The 19483-nt window shown below is 49.9% G+C and overlaps 1 long non-coding RNA gene across 8 annotated transcripts in view; it reads right to left on the bottom strand.

Annotated features, from left to right (window-relative positions):
- Positions 1-9373: 9373 nt before the first annotated feature.
- The window catches only part of LOC127490606 (uncharacterized), a 48118-nt gene continuing 38008 nt past the window's right edge, over positions 9374-19483 (bottom strand). For 6 of the 8 annotated variants that reach the window (XR_016236548.1, XR_016236552.1, XR_016236547.1 and 3 more), the window contains 2 exons: positions 11201-11416; positions 9374-10673 (listed from right to left, as the gene is read on the bottom strand). This is a non-coding gene — a long non-coding RNA (uncharacterized LOC127490606). Of the gene's footprint in view, positions 10674-11200; positions 11417-12918; positions 13074-19483 lie in introns of all 8 variants that reach the window. The other 2 variants (XR_016236551.1, XR_016236549.1) reach the window with 1 other exon arrangement.

The raw sequence follows: 19483 nt of genomic DNA on the forward strand, positions 1-19483 counted from the left end.
CACAGCACACAGCCAGGGCTCAGTAGCTGCAGGTTAACAATGTTGTCATTTTTCATGACTATTAACAACTTTGACCAATTGTAGCTCATGGTGGGTGAAAAAAACAAAATTGTGTTGGTGTTTTACCAATAAAGAGTTAAGTTGCCTGAGAGGCAGCTGCCCTACAACCAGTGGGGACAATGAGACAGCTAAGTTTTTGATTGCTTGTTTGTTTCCTGCCAATTGCAGTTTAAGATCTTCTGCTTCACTGTAATTAACTCTTTGAACTGGCAAAGCTTTCAGTGCAATTGGCAGCTTCGCTTTGCTTCGCCCGCCCGGGACTTCAGCGCTGTGCATCCTGGGGCTGTGTCCTCGGGTCTTGGAGCACAAAGCAGAATGGGAAGTACCCACGGCGAGGACAGGCGGCACTATGCCACAGAGAGGGGATTTTGTTTTTTAGAGAACTAACCCAATAAGTTAAACAGAAAAGGATTAATGACTTGGAAATTTTCAGAGAGTTTAGAGTTTGTTTCAGCAGAGCTTCCTGGAACAATTTTCATGTCCCTGTCTCTTTGAGTTTCACTCAGCCCCTCTCACCAACCATGAATGATATTGGAAAGCTGACCCACCAAAACCCCCTATGCGTTCAAAAGGAAGACATGTTTGTTTGTGACTCTAAGTTGATTCTCTATGGAACTCTCTATTATACATCTATGTGATATTATCCTGACCTTCTACTTTAAAAAAATATCATAAAAGGGAGCACTTGTTTATTTATAATCACTTCCTTTAAACGTGTTTTACCAAAATTGTGCTTTGAACTTTCAAAACATACGTGTTATCTACAATGTATGCAGGGGAAAAAAAAATCCCTCCGTACTTAACCTTTTGGTAAATTTTCTGCGGTGGTGCTGGGAGAAACAGCTAACATTTCGAGACTGGCAAGACACCACCCTTCAACATTGTGATGATCTCTTTAAGAAGGAAAGGGAACAAAAAGGCAGTGGAGGGGGGGATGACTTTTCAATTCTATTATCTTTGGCATGTTGTACCAGCTTGCTGTTTCTCAAGTCTGGAGACAAAAAAACACACATTCATCTTAGACATTAAAAAAAAAAAAAACCCACACAGTTCTGAATGCTTTTACAGTTTCTTCCTTGAGCCGTCTTCAGGGAACTATTTATTTTGCTTCTTTACCTTGCAAATAGCTAACGGCTTCCAGCCAGGGCTCAACCCAACCCTTTGTGCCCTGCAGTCATCATTGCGTCTTAAAAAGAAAACCGATTCTTTGGAATGCTGTGCGTGCACATGCCTGTCGGACAGACGCAGCGGGCCCCACCTGCTGAGCAGGTAAGCCAGACCCTCTGTGCCGGCCTCTGCAGCCACATTCCAGCCAGGCAGGCTCTTACTCTCTAATTGTTACCTGTCAAACAGGTCAACCAGGTACTTGGGTCTGGTCCAAACACGCGCATGTTCCCACGAAACCCTAAACCAGCAAACCTTTGACCTTTCCATCATTCCCTTGACGATTTTAACCAGGGCTGATGGAATTCAAAGGGTGGCTTTTTAATGCACATACGGTTGTCTTGTCTCGCTCGTTGTGGATGGTAAAGCTGATGGGACACTGTGTGGGATTTCTGCACTAGCATGTTAGATGAATTCACCATGACCGGAAGGCAGCGTTGGGGTGGCGCAGGCTCCTGAAACGAAACTCAGGAGCCCTAAATCCCTCAAGGGAAGACGTGGTTAAAAACAGAGGTGACTCATACGGGAAAAAAATCCCCTTCCTCTCCTTTCTGGTAGGAGGTTGGCAGTAGAGCCTGCAGCCTTTGACCTCAGCTTGAAGGCTACTGCATGGAAGACCTTGGATAAGTCACTGGGGTCACCCAGCTCCAGTTCTCTGTCCTGTTCTCTTACTGATGCCACCCGCCATTGCCAGGGAATTGGGTCACAGGTGTAATGAAACCCACTCATCAGAGTTATTTGGGGCTGAGTTGGGGGCTCGGGCACTGCTGAGGGGACCCTGGGTCAGCTCAGGGCCCTACTGGTAAAGTTACCAGGTTTGGGGACTTCCATGAGTGTGGAAAAACCCTGGGCTTCCTCCTCTTGGGGACATCTGGGTAGAAAACAGGCACCTATGCTCAGCTTCCCTGTCACAGTTCATCTAATGAGTTCATTCTCTTTCAATGGGGAGAGGCAATTTTCCCTCCTTGTTCTGGTAGCACCGATGATCATTTTCATTGTCCCATAATGAATTCAGAATCAAAACTGCCACACAAGCTTCCAGAATTGAAGCCCTTCATTTGACACATAGGGAAACTGAGCCCAGATGTCCCTCAACCAGTCAGGCTCGCAGGGAGGGGACCATGGGACTGGTGGACGTTGTGGACTCAGAAAAATCATTGCTGGAGAAGTGATAAGGCAAGGTGCTTCCAAGAGTGTTCCAACCACGGGATTTCACAAACCCAGACAGACCGAGAGCCAGAGCCTCACCGGCAGGTTTCTACAACCGTGGGTGCTGTCGGACCGGTCTGCTGGGGAGTTTTCTGTTCTTGGGCCCGGACAGGTTATTCTACCTGGAGATCAGGGTCCCTTTGTGCAGAGCAGGAACTGGCACCTCCTGCTCTGTTCGTCCAGTTGAGACTCATTCGCCAGAGCCAAACCGGCTGGGCTGGCTCCCAGGAGGGAAACTTCCTCGGGGCCCTGGGCTGCTGGAGTCAGCCAGTCTGCAGGCCTGCTCGCCCCGGCTCCGCCACTGCTCATCAGGGAGACTGCATGGACCCACGCTGGGGAGCTCCGACCGGAAGCCCGCCAGTCTTGTCTTCGGGGCAGCACACAGGGGCACCAGGATCCTTACAGAAGGGGCCATGAGCACCCAAGGGACCCTCAGAGGTCAAGCTGGACACACAGCCGCTTCACCTCCTTGTGAAGACCTCCATGAGCACAGAGACCACAATGTGGCTGTTGTAAAATAAATACGAACAGTATTTACAAAATACAGCCAATTAGCATTCTTTTCCTGTTACCAAACACAAAACTTTCCACAAGTCGTAAACTGTTTAGCTATCAACTTTGATAAAACCTCAAATGTTCTCATCTCTTTTATTTATTTATTTATTTGAAAGGCAGACTCACACACACACACACACACAGAAAGAGAGAGAGGTCTTCCATCCATTGGTTCACTCCCCAAATGGCTGCAATGGCTGCAATGGCTGGGGCTGGGCCAGCCTGAAGCCAAGAGCCAGGTGCTTCATCCAGGTCTCCCACATGGGTGCAGGGGCCCAAGCACTTGGTCCACCCTCTGCTGCTTTCCCAGGCCATCAGCAGGGAGCTGGTTCGGAAGTGGAACAGCTGAGGCTCGAACTGGTGCCCATATGGGATGCTGGTGTAGCAGGCACTGGCTTTATCTGCCATGCCACAACACTGGCCCCAAAATGTTCTCATTTCAATGCTTTTCCCCTTTTCCCCTGGGTTACTCCACCATATCCCAGCTGAGAAACACTGACTGAGTTCCATCGGCTTTCTGAGCCTAGAATTCCTCAGACACCTCTTTCCCTAATAGCAGCCCTGTGTGGAATAAAGGAGATACAGTTCACTGCCTGGTATGAGCATCACACTTAATAAGCATTAATAAGAGTCAGCCAGGTTTGCTACTGGCCATAAACAACTTACTGGGGAGGGTGCTTGGCACAGCAGTTAAGGTGTTGCTTGGGACACCGCACCCTGTATTGGGTAGCCTGAGTCTCAGCGCCACTTCCCATTCCAGCTTTGTTTTAATGTGCACCCTGGAAGGCAGCAAGTGACATCGCAAGTATTTTGATTCCTGCCACTCACATAGGAGGCCTGGACTAAATTGCAGGTTTGGGGAGAGTGTTCTCACATGGTGGATAAAGCCACCGCCTGCAGGGCCGGCATCCCATGTGGGTGTCAGTTTGAATCCAGGCTGCTCCACTTCCTATCCAGCTCTTTGCTATGGCCTGGGAAAGCAGCAGAAGATGGCCCAAGTCCTTGGGCCCCTGCACCTTTGTGGGAGACCCAGAAGAAGCTCCTGTCTCCTGGTTTAGGATTGGCCCAGCTCCGGCTGTTGTAGCCATTTGGGGAGTGGGCCAGTGGATGGTAGATCTCCCTCTCTCTCCCTCTCTCTCTCTCTTTCTGCTTCTCTGTAACTCTGCCTTTTAAATGGATAAATAAATCTTAAAAAAAAAAAAAATTCCAGGCTCCCGGCTTCAGCTTGGTCCAGCCCTGACTTTTGGGGGAGTGTACCAGTGAATACAAGATATCTGTCTCTGCTTTTCAAATAAAACAATAAACAAGAATTTAATCAAATGGTGGCCTGTGTGGCCCAGTTTCAGAATGCTATGTCTGGCAATCAAAATCAGTTTAAAAAAAACCCAAAGGTATGTTCTCAATACACTCCCCATGAAGGGGAGACTTGGATTTTCCCATGCTCAGAGCAGCTCCCTGCTTTGCAATGCCTTGAATTCTGGCTGTTGTGGTTTTTTTTTTTTTTTTTTGCCTGTCCTCGTGTCTCTCACTGCCTCTGCTTGCCATTTGTTGGTACAGAAGCTGGGATTCTAAGCAGATTTTTAGCATCAAAGCATGATGCCAGTGATGATGTGAGAACGAGAGGGGTTCTTGGATTATGGTCTGGAGTCTTTCCCACCAAGGCCGTCCACCCCTGGCCCCACTGACTCAGCTGACTGCATAGCAGTAGCTATGCTGGGTGACTGCTCCTCTCCACCCCTCTTCTCGGTCACCACACTGCCCTTAAGCCAGAGAAAGAAGAACCACGGACGGAGAGAATCTACTAAGTGAGCAATCAAGCCCCAAGTCCTCAAGCTGTGACAGTTCTCTCTAAAGGCCTGGCTTTTCTAAAACTGGAGTGGCCCAGGGTCACCCTAAGCCCAGAACATGGCCTCCACGGCTAGGTGGGGATAAACAGGACGGATGCTACTGGCAGGCATCTGCCCCGGGGTAAGGATGAAACCAGCAGTGGGTTTTCAAGGGAAGACCATGTACTCATTGAGTCCACGCTCATTCAATGGCCTGCATCCAATGAGTTTGCCAAATCCCATCAATTCTGCTTCCCAAGTCTCTCCCATATCCATTTGCTGTCCCCCAGCCTCACTGCTCCCACACTCTCGCCTTTGGATTTACACCACAGCCTCCTGTTTTTGTTTTTGTTTTTAACCATGGGTTTTGTGGCCTTTGGTGGCCTTGCTAAGGTTTGTTTCTGCAGCCTCACACCTGCTCTCTCGCTCTCTCGTCCAGGTCACACCTGACCGTGCTGTGTCCTCTGCTTGGAATGCCCACCCCACCTAACCCCCACTCCCCATTAGGGCTCCGCTGAGCCCTCACTCGCTACAGGAACGCCTACACTCTGTGCACACTGGTCTGTAACCCCTCCTAGTCTCTAAGCAGCACGATGGCAGCTTGGAGTCCACCCTGGTGGCGGAGGCACACAGTCGGCTGACCCATCCCAGCTGTTCCCCGTGTGCTGTCTCTATGGAGGGAGCCGCCTCGGACTACAAGCGTGAGCAAGCCGCCTCGACAGAGGAGGAAACTGAAGCTCAGAGACAGGAAGGAACTTGCTCAAGGCCTCCAGCAGTCAGGGGCAGAGTCTACATTGCAATCCAGGCCTCCGGGGACCTGAAACCCTGAAACCTCCCCTTCCCACTCCCAATACTCCACTCACTCCACAGTTTAAAATGCCACGGGTCACCTCGACAGTTCCTGAGGATCCGAGGCGCTCATGAAGATCAGAAGTTACTATCTCCCCTGAAGTTCAAATCCAAGTGAACATGCAGCCACCTCTCAGGAGGTGCGGCTCCTTGGGTCCAGCTGCTGGCCGGGCCGCACTAGATTAGGATAAATATTCCTAAGGCAACAGTAAGAGCCTCTGTATCAGTCTACTGTGTATTAGCATAATGAAATACGTAAGGTGGATCAACTTGATCAAGAAAAGAGGTTTATTTCAGCCTCCCAAGTTCGGAGGCTGAAAGCCCACGGTCACACAGCCCCACGGGTTTGGCTGCTGGTGGATGGCTTAAGACTTTGAGCATGCGCAGTAGGCAGTGCTCCACCACCGGACAGGAAACCAGAGGAGAGACCAGGACCCAAGGACCTCCCGCCAGACTCCACCTCTTAAAGGTCCCACCACCACACTGCCGCCCAAGCCTGCACACACGTGAACCTTTCCCAGGCGACAGCCCACACCCAAACCATGGCAACCGCATTCTGAAAAAAATGTTCTAACGGCTGAGGAAAGAAATTTTGCACGCAAATGCACAGTTTGGCTTTTAGATCAGCTGCTAGCAGGCAGAGAGTTTTAGGAGAGAGCGGAGTCTGAATGGAGGATTCAGAAATGGAGAGGAGTCTGGAAGGTAGAGCTTCAGGGAGCAGAGAAGAGAAGACCTCCAGGCCGTGCGGAAGGGAACGTGACAGGGCCAGCGCCCCGCCTTCCCCGGGCCTCGAGGACTCCGGAGCTCAGAGGAGAGAGGCTACAGGACTGTCCCGGCACGAGACGGAGCTGGGAGCTGGGGCGTGGCGGCCAGCCTGGAGAGGACGCAGGCCAGAGTCCGGACCAGACGATGTCCAGCGTCTCACTCAGGTGCTCCCGAGAGGGCTTCAGGGCTGGAGCTGGCAGGGACCGGAGGGCATCCGATGGCCCGGCCTCCTGTCCGAGCAAAGAATGAGTCAACACCACGGAGCCAAGGGCTTCGACTGGAAAAGTGAGACCAGAAACCGGCGGACTATCAAGCTGCAAGTGTGTTAGCTGTCTCTGCTCCTCCCCATCCTGCCTTCTCTTTGTCACACAGCCATGGCCTGGCGGAGCTCTGCTGTCTCCAAGGCCCTGGGAGCACAAATAAGATCAGAACTCGCGCAGAGGGGCAGGATTTACTGAGCTAAGGATGCGGGGAAAGAACGTTTTTCCTGGGTGAGCCGTTGCACATCCTTTCTGAGACAAAGCAAGGTGCAAAATAATGACATAAGACAAAAATTCATATCGACGTTGAAAAATAAAAGGTGGTGACGGGGTTTTTAAAATTCCTTGACTAGAAATAGAGACGTGAATTTTAAGGAGTCCTCAGTAGAACCCAATGGTTCAGCTAGAGAGAAACTGATGTCAGAAGCAGACACTCATTGCGAAGGGCCAGCAAGGATGTGCGGAAGTCAGTTTGCACCGAAGAGCAAGCACCACGTAACAATGCCCAAGCCAGATCCCCATGTGTGTGGAAGTGATGCGTTTGAACTTGAATGTCAGAAAACTATGTGAATCAATTAGCGTCTGAGTGCAGCCATTGGAATGCGCCCAGCTTCCTACCTGTGAAAGGTTATAATGTTTCATAACAATGTCTGATGGTTTGTCAGCACAGGGAAGCTGAAGAAATCAGTGTTAAAAGGGAAGTGACTTTTTGGGACCGTCACACACATGCACACACACACACACACACACGTACACACGCAGTCTGTGCTGCTATCTATGTTCCTTTAACACAAAGGCTCTCTGTAGAAAACGAACCGAGTTGAAGCTCCATTTGTGTCCAGAGTGAGTCAGTGCTGGCGCTGGTGGGAGCTTTGGAGAGAGAAAGAAACTATGCACTGGAATAAAATGGACTACAACTGACTGGAGAGAAAAACACCAGCTCAACTTGTCTTAAAAAAGATAATGATCGGGGCCGGTGCTGTGGCATAGCGGGTAAAGCCACCTCCTGCAGTGCTGGCATCCCATATGGGCTCTGGTTCGAGACTTGGCTGCTCCACTTCCAATCCAGATCTCTGCTGTGGTCTGGGAAAGCAGTAGAAGATGGCCCAAGTCCTTGGGCCCCTGCACCTACGTGGGAGATCCGGAGGAAGCTCCTGGCTCCTGGCTTTGGATAGGTGTAGCTCCGACTGTAGCGGCCATTTGTGGTGTGAACCAGCGGATAGAAGACCTCTCTCTCTCTCTCTCTCTCTCTCTCTCTGCCTCTCCTTCTCTCTCTGTGTAACTTACTTTCAAGTAAAATAAAAAAATCTTTAAAAAAAGATAATTAAAAGTTACACTGTTTCAGTATCATGTATACATACACACACACACATATATATATATAAATACAGAATATGTTAAGAAAGTACAATTCTTCTGCAATTTCAAAGGAACTTTATAAATTAAAACCAAAGAAACTTTCCACCTATTATGTGACCTTGAACCTATCAAGGGCTTTCTGAGATACAGACTAGAGGACACCGTCACTTTCTCCTAAGTTTAATCTCACTGGGCAAAGAAAACAAATGCACATAAAAGGACAAAGAGCCCAAAGCAAGGCATACGTGAAGGATGGGGGTGTGGCTTGGAGAATGGGGCACTAGGGGGCTGGAGCTCATGAGCTAGGGGGCCCATCAGAGAAGGATCCACAAAACGAATGGATCTTGAGAAATCATGTGGAGTTAAAATGTCCTAGATCTGACCAGGATGCCCACATACATCATCACTCATCACAAGGGTACTCCCTGGGTATCTCCAGGGCTTTTTGCACTGTGGCACTTCCTGCATGCAAGGGTCCTGGGTGTGTCCTATCACTTAATTCTCACGCCACCATCCGAGGCAGGCCCTAACATCCTCTCTGTTTTTCAGATGGGGAAACTGAGGCACTGGGCGCCCAATCAGCTTCGCCTAAGTGACAGGGCTGGTAAGCCGCCTGCAATATTCTTTACTGCATCCTGGTAGCCGGAGAAAAAATGCTCAGTAACCGTGCAGGCTTCTGGTCAAATGGCACTGCTACCACAAATCTCAGCACTGACCTAAACACTTCTGCTAAGGGAACACCTGCTTCAAAACACCAGAACTTGGCTTGGAAACCTTGCAGAGAGCGGCACATTATACAACACAGCTATTGTACAAAAGATTTCCAGTGATCTGTTACCACGCAGAATGTTTGCCAAACAAACCTTGAAGTCTTCCCAGCATCCCGTTCGGCTTATGATGCAAGATGCTCATGAGCAGAGTTCTGGCAAACTTTCAGTCCTTGCTAAAGGGAACTGTCTGAAGGTGCCCAGTTGTGTCGGTAGGGGTTAGAGTCCACACATACAATCCGATTTCTTGAACCTGGCGGTGGTGTCTTTGGCATTCTTCAACTCGTTAGAAGCTCTGCTAAGATTCGTAGGAGTCTGAAGTATTTTATTCAATGACATTTGGGGACAAGCCCAGAAATGGTTACATTTCACTAAGATTCCTTTGAGTTGACCCCACGGTTCCTCCAGGAGACAGCCTCTTCTATTAGCATTCAATTAAGCGAGATGCCAAGATTTGCAGCCTTTCTCATGGCTTTGGAAACGTATGTGAATTATTCAGTTATAGCCATTCAAACATATTGTTTGAGCCATATGTATAGCAATAGATTGCACAAAGCACTTTGAACTTTTTCCATGATTTTATTATTTTTTGCATGCATTGGCATAAAAGTAAGTAATGATACCCAAAATATCTGCCTCACAGACCAGAAAGAGTGCATTTCAGACAGGTGAGTTCTCACAAGGGTCCCAAGCAAGGATGATTGTCACCATGCTGTGGTTTTGGGGAGCTGGAAGCAGTGGGGAAGACTGGCACTTGGGGTATGGATGGGAAAACATGTCAGAGCCCAGACTGGAATCGTTTGTGCTGGCGAGGAGCACCAGCCTGGAAGTATCCACAGCAACATGGGTGGAATTGGAAATTAATCAGAATGCGTCTTGAACCCAATACACTTCCATAAAGGAAAATGCAGGCATGGTAAACTCCAAAACACATTTTTGCAAGAACACCTATAACCACAAGTATACACTGTGTTTCCATCCTGCCCATTACACAGCCTATGGAGGAGGAATGTGGTAGCTTTGGGATCTACAAGGAGGGAAGGCCTACACTTCCGGGAAATGGCAGGGAGATTTCACTGTGCTTTCTTCCAGGGAAGAAAGTCCTTGTCAAGGTCCCCGTGGGTGCCTAAAGGTCAACCAATGAGGATCAGACCTGCCTCAACCTTTAACCCCCATGCCCTGAATCTATAAAAGGAACACTCCCAGTCTCTGATGCGCGACTTCCCCAGCCCCCCACTCTGTTGCTCTGTTGGGACCGGGGAACCTCACCGGGAGCGGAACCCCAATAAAAGCCTGTGAATTAATTGATTCGTCTGCCTGGGAAGATTTGTTATGCGCCGGACACCCTGCACAATGGAGATAGAAGGGATGTATAAAACCAGAGACAGCTCAGTGAAGACGGTATGTTGTGGACCTGATGGATAGGACGAGCCCAGCCTTCTGCACCTGATGTCCAAAAAGCAGAGAAGAAATCCATGTGACCCAATAAGGTTTTGTCCTGGGTGCTCTGCTCTGTGGCTCCTGAATGATGTGTTTAAGAGTAAAGTTAGGGGCCAGCGTTGTGGTGCAGTGGGTTCAGCCACAGCTGGTGACGTTGGCATCCCATATCAGAGTGCTGGTTCGACTCCTGGCTTCTCTGCTCCCTATCCAGCTTCCTGATGGTGATCCTGGCAAGGCAGCAGATGAAGGCCCGAGTATTTGGGCACCTGTCACCCACATGGGAGACCCAGATGAAGCTCCTGGCTCCTGGCTTTGACCTAGCCCAGCCCTGGCTGTTGCAGCCATCTGGGGAATGAACCAGCAGATGGAAGATCTCCTCCCTCCTCTTCATTGCTCTGCCTTTCAAATAAATAAATCACCTTAAAAAAAAAAAAGGAGAAGTTAATAAGTACCAGGTGGATTTCTTCAGCTCTTCGGATGTGCTTGGATGCCCTGTAGGCCAGAGGCCTCACTCTTGGCTGCACATTGCAGACATCTGGGGTGATATTAAGCCAATACCACTGCTGAGGTGCACCCCTAGCTATTCTGTTAAGAGGTCTGGGGGTGCAGGCATCAGTAGTTTTTCACAGCCTGTAGGTGATTCTAATGAGCATTGATCAGAGCCATTATTTAAGCTTTTGCATTTTTTTCCTAGTTGCAAATGCTACATTCTTTGGCATTTGGGAAGAAACTACTGAAATCAGATGACTTTCCTTTGGCCAAGCATTAATTTCATCATTAGCAGAGAGCACCAAAACCAGTGAAATACATTTGATCCATCCCATCATGCATTGTGATCCTCTGCTGGATGCCCTGAAAGTTTGGGATGGGGGACTGTGTACACAGAGTAGCCTGTGCAAATAGGGACCCCAGGAGTGATGGCTTCTCAACCTGCCCCACCACTCACATGGCAGCTGCTTGGGTGTCCTCTGGGTGTGGTGCCCTGGGCTGTCCTGGTGAACACGATGACATGGTTGCTACCCGGCGAACTTGCAGCCTCCAGGCAAGGTAGTCACCTGTGATCTCCATGAAGGGGGCCCATGCTGGTGGCAGGAGCCCTCAGGAGCTCAGGTCAGGGCCCCTCACCCAGTCTAGCGGGGGCAGGGAAGACTTGCTGGAGGAGCTGAAATGTGAACCCAAACCAGAAGGATGAGTGCTGGGCCTGTGCACCCGGAAGGAATATCCTTGAAATGGCAGGGAGATTTCACTGTGCTCAGAACACAACACAGCAACTGAGTGAGAAGCAAGAACTTCTAAGGGTGGCAGAGTCTGGGTGACAACGGGTCCTGTGGGCCAAGTTAGGAAGCGTGGACTTCATCAATGAGGGGAATAAAAGAACTATCTACAACACGTGCAAAGATCATTCAGGCCACAAGAAGTGTTGGGCTGCAGAGAGCTGCGAGTGGACTCAGTGGACTGCTAATGGGCCCAGCATGCAGCTCTGGGTGGGGGGTGATGGGCAAGAGCTATAGCCTGAGGAAGGAGGGAAATGGACTTCCATGAGACAGCATGTGAGGGTGCCTGGGCCTGGGGCTTCGAAGAGGGCTGACACTGCACAGAGGTGGTGCCATGTACCGAAAGCACGGAGCAGAGGAGAGAGACCCAGTGGGAGGGCTGGGCAAGCCGGCGACTCTGTTTGGAACATGTTGGCTTTAGCTGGCTGAGTTCCTGGGAAGCAGGCTCTGAGCACAGTTTACGGAACAGAACTTAAAAGGGGCTCTTGTGGGTTAGGAAACTGGGGGTGGGGGGGGCACTGGGAGACATGGAGCCCCAGGGCAGGCTGAACGATGGCCTTGACTGTGGCGGTCTGTATCTTCCAAAGATGGCCACGTCAGCATAGGTCCTGACTACTCCCTGTTTTTTCAGTGTAGTGTTGGAGCTCCTCCATGGAGAGTGGGATCTTGAACTTGGGAGGACGTTTGTAATAGCCACACCAGATTGGTGCTGCTTGACTTCTAAGGCTCAATCAGAAAAAGCAGCCCAGCTTCTGCTCATCTCTCTCTCTCTCTCTTTCCCTCCTTCCCTCCCTCCCATCTCTCTCTCTCTCTCTCTCTCTCTCTCTCTCTCGAGCCCTGAGTCAACAGCCTGAAGCCTGCCTGCAAGAGCAAGCATGTGGAGAGTCCAAATGGAGGGGACGGAGCCTCAGGAGCCCCGGAGCTCCAGCCCCGGCAGTGCGGATGCACCTGGGCAGGTGCCAGAGCTGGGAGTGAGTGAGCGTTTAGAAGCATCCGCCACCACAGCCTAAGCCATCTCAGCAGACACCCAGTGGAGCAGAGAAAAACACTTTGTCTTCACTGTTCGCTCAGCCTTCTCCAGACGACAGACTCATGAGCGAAGGAAACGTTGCTGCTCTTAAGCAGTCACCTTTTGGGACGGTTTCTTACACAGCATTAGCTAACAGGCACATGAGCTCACCCCTCGGGGAGCTCTGGAGCAAGGATAGCCTTCCAAAACTGTCCCAAGTAGGGCCCAGAGGGTAGAGCCTTGCTACACCTGCACCGATCAGTGCTTGAATATGGGCTTCCCTGAGAAGTGAGATCGTTGGACCAGGAAGTTCTCTCCAGCTGAAGTGAACCTGGAAGGCTGGACTGACGGTGTTTCCAGAGCCGGGGGCACAGTGCTTACCAAAAGTGGGTTTGGACTTCACTGGGACTGCAGTAGCCAAGGAGACGTTGCATCAGCCGCATTCACAGGAGGGAGCTGGCCATTCTGGTTTGGACTCTGCGAGATTATGGTCTGGGGGATGCTAGCCTGTAGCTTAACGTGTTTCCTCAGGTGGCCTGAGAATTGGAAACAACCTGCATCCAGATGACCTGAATTCACCCCTGCCCCCGGGCAGTGACCAGGCTGCTTCCAGGTCACCCATACGCTCACTGACATTGGGAATCAGCACGAAGGTGGCTCCCTGAACGCCATGGGACAGCAGATGGAGGGTCCCAGGGAGGTACAGGATGAAAAGAGAGGCCTGGAATGCCACCACTGGGGAAGCAGATAAAGGTCACAAAGAAGATGGGGAACGGAAGTGGCTCCCAGAGGCAGGCGTTCAGCCTGGGTGAGACATTCGTGTCCATAGCAGCCTTCCTAGGTTTGATAACCAGCTCTGGCTCTCGGAGCCAGCTTCCTGCTGATGCAGAACCTGAGAGGCAGCAGCAATGGCTCAAGTAGTTGCATTCTTGCCACCAGTGTGAAGACCAAGACTGAGTTCCTGGCTCCCAGCTTCAGCCCAGCCCAGTCCCAGCTGTTGCAGGCATTTGACAAGTGAACCAACAGGTGGTCTCTCTCTCTCCCTCCCTCCCCCATTGCCTTTCAAATAAATAAATAAAAATTGAAACAATAACAAAAAAGGGGCTGGCACTGTGCCCTATCAGGTTAAGCTACTGTTTGCCATGGAGCATCCAATATTGGAGCAGAAAGTTCAAGCCCCGGCTGTTCCACTTCTAATCTGGCTTCCTGTCTATGTGCTTGGGAAAACAGCAGAAGACAGCCCAAGTAATTGCTACCCATGTGAGAAACCTGGATGGACTTCCTGGTTCCCGGCTTCAGCCTGGCCTAGACCTGGCTGTTGCCACTGAGGAGTCAACCAGTGGTTGAAAGATCTTTCTGTCTCTGTCTCACTCAACTTTCCAAATAAGAAATGAATAAATAATTTTTTTTAAAAAGTGATTTTCTATGGGAGCAGTCAATAGTAGCAAACGCAGAGGAGAGATCTGGTAGGGTGAGAATGTTCATGGGATTTGGCAGCCAGGAGGTTATTGTTGGCTTCAGCTAGGGCAGTCGGGTGGCTGTTAATTGCATCCAGCTAGGGCAGCCTGGGTGATATTTATCCAGAGCTGCTTCTTGGCTGGGGTCCCGATGGCGGAGGAGGGGACTGGAGCTAAGAGGGACTGCAAAGTTCTGGATGGAGATTGTTTGGGGATGGCCATCTGCTCAGAGCAAACAGAAACGGATTGGCTAAGCAAGGCAACACCAGGTAAGCCGGGAGGAGGTAACTGAGTGAGACGTGAGAGAGAAGGAAGCAGCCCAGGAAGGGAAGCTAAGGACTGGCAGAAGGAGCTGAGCCCAGAAGACTGTTGCTGAAGCCAGCGCCCTCCAGGGCTTCTACAGCCAAAACAAAGCACCCAGTCGGAGCTCTCACTAGAGCAGTCACTCTGGCAGCCAAGAGAGCAAAGGTATTGCAGTCAACAGACTGGGTTGGCTTCCCACCACCACAGAGCAGTAGCTCCTTGGAAAGCCATTTTACGCACCTAACATCCATCTCCTTGCCTGTGAAGGGGAGATGATAAGACTTCACTTGTGCTCTACTGCCAAGACTGTAGCTCATTCATTCATTCACTAACACTTACTAAGCACCACTATGTGCCAGACACAGAAGTGGACAAGGGGTATTCCCCAGTGACCTGCATGGGCCAGGCCCAGGCCCTCCTGAAGAGAAAAAAAAAAACATGAAGAAGCTTATAACAGCAGCAATGATGCCATGCCATTTGTGATAAGTGCTGCCAGGGAGAAGAAAGATAAATACAGCTGACCCTCGGTGTTACACAACCTCGATCAGAAATGTGGCGAGGCAGATCTGTACCAATTACATAGACTTTTTTTCTTGTCATCATTTCCTAAACAATACAAGGGTATTTATTGTATGGAGGCGGCCTTCATTGTGGCATAGCAGGTAAAGACATTGCCCTTAATGCCAGCCTCCCATATGCATGCCAGTTTGTGTCCCAGCTGCTCCACTTCTGATCCAGCTCCCTGCTAATGTCTTGGGAAAATAGGGTTGGGCCCCTGCACCCTTGTGGGAAAGCCGAATGAAGCTCCTGGCTTCGGACAGGCCCAGTTCCAGCCATTGTGACCATTTGGAGAGTGAACCAGTGGATGGAAGATCTCTTTCTCTCTCTCCTTCTCCCCCCTCCCTATAACCTTGACCTTCAAATATACTAATACATCTTAAAAATAAAAATTCCATGGGAAAATGGAATTGAAAGTTCATTTGGGTACAAGAATTTTTTTAAATCAACACATAGTTTTTTCCTAATATGCATTTTGCACGAACTTATTTGAAGAGACCTCATTCAGTGTAACGATTGTTTAGACAGAATTACATAGCACACATACTGGGTATCAAAGCGAATCCAGAGACGATTTAAAGTATACAGGAAGATGTGTGGAGGTTGTATACAAACATTGTGCCATTTCATATGAGAGCTTGTGCTCACACATATTTTGGTGTGCACAGGGATTTCTAGCGGCCATCTACTGTGGATACCAAGGGCCAGCTGTATGTTAGATCCAATAGTGGGTGGGACATAGCAGGTGCTCAGGAAGTGGTCTGCACCCAGCCTTACCACCGGCAAGACGTGTAACCGGGCCATGCTTACCACAATTGTGGGAAGAGGTATTTTATCTTCCGAATCAGCAGATTCCCTCTTTTTGTGGCTTTCTTCTTCTGGAGGAACTTTGGTATTTTATTCTTTTTTTTTTTTCAAAATTGGTATAAAACCAGCACAATTACATACTTGCAGGAAGATTTGGGTACATTGGGTGCACTCAGAATCCCAGCTGCTCCACTTCCCATCCAGCTCCCTGCTAATGCACCTGGTAAGGCATGAGATGGCCCCAGTGCTTGGGCCCTAGAACCAGTGTGGGAGAACGGATGGGATTCTTGCCTCCTGTCTTTGACCCGACCCAGCCCTAGCTCTTGTGCCCATTTGCCCATGGAATATCTCTTTCTTTCTCTGTCTGCCCCTCTCTCTTGTATCACTCCTGACTTCAATGCAGTCTTTTTGGAGTTTTCCCCTCATGCATTCACTTGAGAGAAATAGCAGAAGAGTGCTCTTCTTCTGGTGGTAATCTCTGTAGTATCTTGGCACCTCTTTTTTTAAAAAAAGAAAATATTTGGAGCAACACGGATGCAAAGCTGACTCACTTGGCGGGAAAGCTTGCCAAGAAGAGCGGGGAGTGGGGACGAGAGGTGCTTCCCAGCTTATCAGCCGGAGGCATCGCTGATCACCACCCAGCTGGGACGGTCCGCTCCCCCAAGCCCCATCAGAGTCAGCTCCCCCCGCACAGGGAGGACATGCGCTCTGAAACGGCCGTGGAAGCTGCTCACGCCAGGTAACAGAACCGCAGCAAGCAGGCTTCTGTTTCCCAAAGCACTGCCCGCCACATCACGCTGCCCGGGAAACAGCGAGAGGCCAGGCGGCCCTGGGGAGCAGCGGGCTCCCCACCTTCCACTCCGGGGACCACTGGCTCACAGCTGCCCCCTCCCTGTGCAAGCTCTGAGCTGTCGTCACTCACAGGTTGGGAGTGAGTGGCCCTGAGACCAGGCTCCGAGAGAGGGGTGAAGACAGCGTGGAAGCCAGAATGTGCCTGGGCCTGACGGAGCACTGCCCTGGGCAGGTTAGCACAGCTGCAGCAGTTTTGCTAGGGATGTGTGTGCAGCGGAGGGGGCGGGGAAGGTCATGGGAGAGAGAGAGTAGGGGGAAGAGAGGGGTGTGTGTGTGTGTGTGTGTGTGTGTGTGTATGTTTTAAGAGTTGATATTTAGGGGGCCAATGCTGTAGTGCTGCCAGTTATACCCCCAGCTGCAGTGCCAGCATCCCATGTGGGCGCCAGTTCAAGTCCCGGCTGCTCCACTTCTGATCCAGCTCCCTGCTATGGCCTGGGAAAGCAGTGGAAGATGGCCCAAGTCCTTGGGCCCCTGCATCTGCATGGGAGACCTGGAAGAAGCTCCTGGCTCCTGGCTTCAGATCAGTTCATCTCTGGCCATTGTGGCCATTTGGGGAGTGAACCAGCAGATGGAAGACCATTTCTCTCTCTCTCTCTCCCTCCCTCTCTCTCTCTCTACCTCTCTCTGTAACTCTGTCGTTCAAATAAATAATTTAAAAAAATAAAGGAAAGACTCTTAAGTAGACTAGATGTTGAAAAAATAGCAAATTCCTTGGAAATTAAAAAAAATATTATTTATTTGAAAGGCAGAATTGAGAAAGAGAGCACTCAATATTCCATATTCCATCCACTGGTTCACTCCTCAAGTGGCCGCAACAGCCAGGGCTGGGTCCGGCTAAAGGCAGGAGGCAGGAGCTCCATCCTGGTCTCCCACGTGGGTGGCAGGTACCTTCATCTGCTGCCTTCCCAGGCACATTAGCAGGAAGCCAGATGGGAAGTGTACCAGCCAGGACTCAGATTCCAACATGGGATGCAGCTTAACCTGCTGTACAACACCAGCCCCTGGTGTGTGTTTTTTGCAAATGAATATGTCCACGAGCAAGTGTGTATGGGGATAACCTTCAAAAGCTCATAGAACATGGAATTAAAAGGGAAATTCATTTTGGTGCCAAAAGAAAAACTTTTGAAATTCATGCATTCACGCCTTTCTGATGAACTTTTTGAAGTTCCCTCATGTGTGGATTTCTGAATGTGTGCATGTCTGTGCATATGGACATGTGTCTGAGAGCATGCATGTGCAGATGTGTCATTGTGTACAGATATGTGTCTGAGAGTGAGGGTATATACACACACGTGTATGAGGGGTCCAGTGGAAAATACTTTGCATTGAATATGATTTTGGTGTCCTGGGTTACCCTAAAGCACCTCTGCTCATGGTTGAGCAGGACGCCATAGCCATGTTGAATTTTCTTCTGGGGGAGTCTGAAGGAACACAGTCCCAGAGTTACCTTGCGCCACTAATCCCTGGGAGCAAAATTCCTGCACCCGGCAGGTATCATTTAGAGCCTTTCTCAATTAGCAGTCATAACACCTGAAGCTTTGAACAGTTGTTGTATGTTTATCTTTCTCTTCAAGTTCACCCTGTTGGCTCTCATTGCCAGCCAAGTTCAAACAACCTTCTGTCTGGCAGCCACAAACACAGTTGCCCCAGCCCCCACCCCAAAGCCGAGATAGCCACACAGAGTTGGCGGCCGGTTCCCACGTTCTTAGTGTGTGTTCTGTTGCTCTCTTAAAAAATGGTGCTGAATGATGTGTCCATTGCCAACAAGGACTTGTGGAAGCTTACGATATTCACGGCACACCTCCAGCAGACATGTTTCAAAACACAAAAATCCCGAATCCAAACTCAACTTGCAAGGAGAGAGGAACATTCCAGTGTGTGTGTTCTTGTGCTTCATTTTCCCTGATGGTCAAACACAGCACTTAGCCATGCAATACAGAGTCATGGTGACAGTGTGCCTTTAGAGTTACCCTCTCTGGAATTCCTTGTGCTGTTTGTTTCTCCAAGTCTCAGTTTCCCCATCAATAAAAACAGGAAAAATTATAGACCTCTTGTGGGACTGAAGGGTACACTACTCAGACAATGTACACAATGCGCTTAACCTAGCACCTGGTGACCAGAGAGCAATCACTTTTGCTCTGTTGTTGCTTCCCTGTCATGTGAGGCTGTGAACAACTCCCACGTTGCATCTCCTTTCAGTTGTGTGCACAGATCTGGGTGGGATTTCCTGCTCAGATTCAATGAGAAGAGAGGCAAAAATGAATACATTCCTGGGGTCCTAGCCTGGCACAGGCTAAAAGTAGATACTGTGACTTGGTCTTGCACAGCAGCATACACACAAATTTGCTTTAAGAAACATCTGTAAAGACCTATTTATTTGAAAGGCAAAGCGACAGAGGGAGACACACACACACACACACACACAAAGAGAGAGAAAGAGAAAGAGAGATTCATGTACTGCAGGTCAGGCTGTGGTTACCTGGGACAGGGTCCTGGGAGACTCCGGGGCTTCCTTCTATGGCCTACCTGAGTTCTATTGATCTCTGAAGATCAACGGATCTTCTGGCAACCCATTCCAGAGAACACTGGTCATCTATTTGATATGCACAGCCTATAGCACAAGCTCCTCCAGGTGCGTTCTTCATTCAACCGCGAATATCTAGACACATAGGCATGCTGTGCACTCATTCCTCAAGTAGTTGGGTGAGAGGTGATCTATGATCTCTTTGAACACTGCTGAGCTCTCAGAAAAGTCCCACTGAGCCCTCCACCCCATGCCAAGATGCCTCTGCCTCCCAGCTTCCCCTGGGAATTGCCTCCATTTCCTGAGTTCCTGAGGCAAGCACCATCTGCACAGGCCTGTCAGTCTACTCCTGCCCAGCATTTGTTTTCCTGTGGATGTGTGTCTCTCACTCTCTCCCTCCTTCCAGCAAGGGTTGGAGGTGTTTCCTTACTGATCTCTGCAGCCC

The sequence above is a fragment of the Oryctolagus cuniculus genome, chromosome 6 (genome assembly GCF_051225735.1).
Source record: "Oryctolagus cuniculus isolate XC-2025 breed Fujian yellow rabbit chromosome 6, ASM5122573v1, whole genome shotgun sequence".
NCBI lineage: Eukaryota > Metazoa > Chordata > Mammalia > Lagomorpha > Leporidae > Oryctolagus > Oryctolagus cuniculus.